We start from the raw sequence: 4,255 nt of genomic DNA on the forward strand, positions 1-4,255 counted from the left end.
TTGACCCACTACCAAGGAAGGTCGGCAGGGTTCACTATGAAGCCTTTCAAAAGTTCGTCTAACAAGTTAGGGCCATTAGATTCATTCGGCAAACAGATGTAAAGCCCCCCTTCCCAATGGCACATTGACACGCAGCCTATACACATGGGGATAGAGGCCGCACTATACCTGATTCGGCAAGCCATTCTTACGCCAATAAAGGTAACCACTAACAAGCTAGAAAAGGTCCTCATACTGAGCTAAAGCCAAAGCCATGTAGCCATCACAGCTGTACTGTAAGTCCTGGATAAACCACTTACAGATAAGTCCTTAGGGAGAGGAATCTAGAGCACCATAAAAACAGCCCAATGCTCCAGGCCCCTGATTCCATGTTGCTAAAAAGCATCTTTCAATGTTTATTGCATATACCATTAGTCAAGTTACAAGATCATGGTCTTTAATTGAGCACTAGCATCATACTACCCAATGCAATACCCCAAAGGTATCAAGGTACAAGATATCAAATATCTAGGACATCCTTATTGGCAACAAGGTAGACACATGCAATATGAATTAAATGATTAAAGGTGAATAGGTAACAAGGATGGTCCCATGCTATACTTGCCTTAAACACCGATCCTTCGGTAAGCTTTAATCTTCAACGTTCTTCTTCTTGATCACCATGTATATCTTAACGACTGGACATAATCGTAAAGCACCACACAAGCATCCATACAATCATACATGATGCAAACAATAGATCTAAATCAGTACAATACACCAAACATAAAATCAAGATGAAAAGTTTATAAAACGAATCTACGTCTCGATACGAACATAAAGACGCGAGAAGCACGCTAATCGGAGCTACGGTTGAAAAGATACAACTACCGAAAGATCTACTCATAAAACTATTAGATTCATGTGTTTTAATTATATAAAAACATATATAAGATATTGTATAGAGATTATAATTTAAGTCAAATTTAGATTTGATTTATAAAACTAAAGTGAAACAAATCATATTCTATTTATAAAATCCAGTTGCATAATTATTAATCAAGATATGATTTAAACATGAAATTTTAGAAATAGTAATATGGTAACCACTGTTACTAACGCGTAGATCTTGATGCTATGAATCTAACGCAACTTGAATGGACTAAAACGGATCTAAGACGCAGAAGATATGATTTAAACAAGATTTCTTTTAATAGAATAATAGATTAAATCTAATCATGAATTTTAAAAGTTAAAAACATACTGAACAGTAGTATGAACACGTAGATTATGAAATTACGAACCTAACGCAAGTTGAACGGATCAAATCGGAGTTAAAACAGAGAAGTTATGGCTAAAACAAAATTAGTGGCAAATCTGTAAATAGCTGAAAGCGTATTTTGGACTGAACCAAAATAAAATACGTTTTCAGACAAAGAAAACAAAATCTAGAAAAGCGCTAGGGACTGCGGATTCGAAATCAGAAAAACTCGAGGGCTCTTTAGCAATTATGCCTGTGAACCGGTACCTTCTAATCTGGGATGTTGATCGCGAATCGGACAGCTGTGATCGATTGGGGCATAAGAGGTCGCCGACGGCTGCATCCAGATGGCGGCGCCATGGCTGAACCTTGCCGGCGACGTCGGCTTCGACGCTTCCAGTTACCACAGAGCACGAGAGGACTACGAGGAGAGAGAGGAGCTCGAGGCGAGCTCGATGGAGGGTTCGGGGGAATCTAGGACGGCACGGTGGTGGCCTCGAGCGCGGGTGGGGCGGAGTGGAGCTTGTGGTGGCACGGCTATGGGCATAGGCGGTGGCTCGGCGAAGGTGGCTGCAACGTAGGAGATTAGGGTGGAGGCGGCGGGCATGTGCTCGCTATTTATGGCGCTGGCGTGGCTTGGGAGGCACGCAACCGAGCGAGGCAGGAGCGGCGCGGACACGGACTCCCGGGCGACGACGCAGAGTCCGGCTTGGGGACGGCTGGAGGAAGGAGATGGGTTGCTGACAAGGCGGCCCTACCTATCATCAGAAGAAAGGGGAGAGGGCGCGGGCGACTGGCTAGGCCTGGCCTTTGGCTGGGCCGATTGCTATGCAGGGCCGCACAATGGAACAAGGAAGCTGGGGCGGGAGCGGGCTGTGGCCGGCTGCTAGCCCACGCGGGGGAGAGGAAAAAGGCCTATGGGAGAGGGGGGAGAAAGAGTGGGGAGAAGGTGGGCCGGTGGGAAAGAAGATCAAGCTAGGCCAGATGCCGGGTAGGAAGGAAAAAAACGAAGAATCCCTTTGCTATTTTGTTTTCAAACCCAGATTTAAATGTGAATCAAATCAAATTCGAATATGGTTTAAATTTCTTTAAACCAGATCAAGTTAAATATTAATTCAAATATTCTTTTCAATTCAAATACAAATGGTAAATTTTAGTAGGCTTTCAGAATTAAAATTTATAACTTTTTAAATTCTTTCAATTCCTAATTCTCTTTTATTTCAAAGCCATTTTTAATTTCACTTCCAAAAGCAATTCAAACCTCTCAACCAAATAATTCAAATGCATCGATATGTATGCACATCCATGTTTCTAAACCTTATATTAAATTTTAATTTCATGAAAATTTTTATTTCCTATGTTTTAATGTACACCAAATTCCAAATTTAATCATTTTAGCTCTGTTTCCAAAAGCGACAAATTTTAGGGTGTTATAGAATCACAAGCAACGAATTATTTGTGTCTGTCCTGCACCTACCGGGCATGTCCGATATTACTACTGGGCGCGTTCAGTATGGTCAGGGACAGAAAGTAAGTGTTTCTATTCTGTGTATTCCGGACGTGTCCGGTATACTACCTGACGTGTCTGGTATTGCAGGAACCAGAACACTAATAGAATTGCAACTGAGTCTTTGATCTATATATTTTCATATATCCTCAATTTACTCAGAGGCTTGTGATTTACCAAATCCAAGTGAATTGTGAGTATCTCTTGAACTCAAATTTAAATATGGCAAATTATTTGGTTGTGGTTCAAAATAGAAAATTGACTTTCAAATTCTTAATAGAATGAAGTGCTAGATAAAAGTTATTCAAATTACTTAAAGCACTTATTTAGGGGGAGCTCAGTTTCTATTTTGCACCTTTGTGGACTAATAAATTTATCTAGCATTCTTTGTAGTCCTTTGGATGAAAATGTATCTAGCATAATTATTTGGCAATTAAGGTCAACATAAAGACTATCATGCTATATATCTTCTTAGTGGAATTCTTGTGGGCTCAAGGCAAAGGTATATATTTACATACATGCATTGTAAGTGCATCTAAGGCCCTTTATATGTTAGAATGTGCATTTGTGTGACATAGGAGAGATGTTTTTCAAAACCCCTAACTAGCATGAGTAGGTAGTGTGAATTTGAAAAACTGTTTGAATCTTGGTCTTTGTGACCTAGCCTTGTCATATGATTATTATAGCTCTCCTTGATTGTTTGATTGGCTAATCACACATGACATGGCTTTCTTAAGTCCACAATCTACTATGTCTCACAATATCTCTCTCAAGTAATCAAAATCTATATATGCCAAATATTTGGAAAAGAGAAGTGATACTCATGGCATTTGGATAAGAAAAGTAATTACACCTTATTTGGATCAAGGACATACATGTTTTTGGATCAAGAAATGATAGAGAAGGGGATTGGAATTAAGTGAATGAAATTTGAAAAAAGAACAGCCAGCCCGCAAATACCAGACGTGTCCGGTATGAGCGGGATTGTAAAAACGGCCGGTACCACTTCGGCCAAGTTAGATTTTTCTTCTTCCTGCCAACCCAGCCGCCTCTCCTCGACCTTCATTAGCAATTTTAAGTTTCCACCATGAAAAGGAAGAGAGGGAGATTGGATTAGAGGAGATTTGCATCAAGATCGAATGCTCCGGAACTTGGATTTCCAATCGTATCTTCCTTCACTCTCTCAAGGTACCCTAATCACAGACCTCATCCGATCTAAGCGGTTAGGACATGATTTTGAAAACCCTTCGGTAGAGATGCTACATTATCTGTCTAGAAGCAATGCCCAGAGTTTGGATTGAATTGGTTGAAGATTGAGCGAAGGACCCTGGTTAGGGTTGTTGTCCGCTCATACCAGACCTACCGGACGTGTCCGATATGGGACAGCAGAGCAGGTTTTGCTCCCTTATTTCAATCTTCTTAGTGGTTGATTCATAGGACTAAGTTTGATTGTCTATTGTGTTTTGTGAACCTTGTGACCTAGTTTGGTTGAGGTGATTGTAAAGTAT

Source organism: Miscanthus floridulus, chromosome 12 (assembly GCF_019320115.1).
Source record: "Miscanthus floridulus cultivar M001 chromosome 12, ASM1932011v1, whole genome shotgun sequence".
Lineage (NCBI taxonomy): Eukaryota > Viridiplantae > Streptophyta > Magnoliopsida > Poales > Poaceae > Miscanthus > Miscanthus floridulus.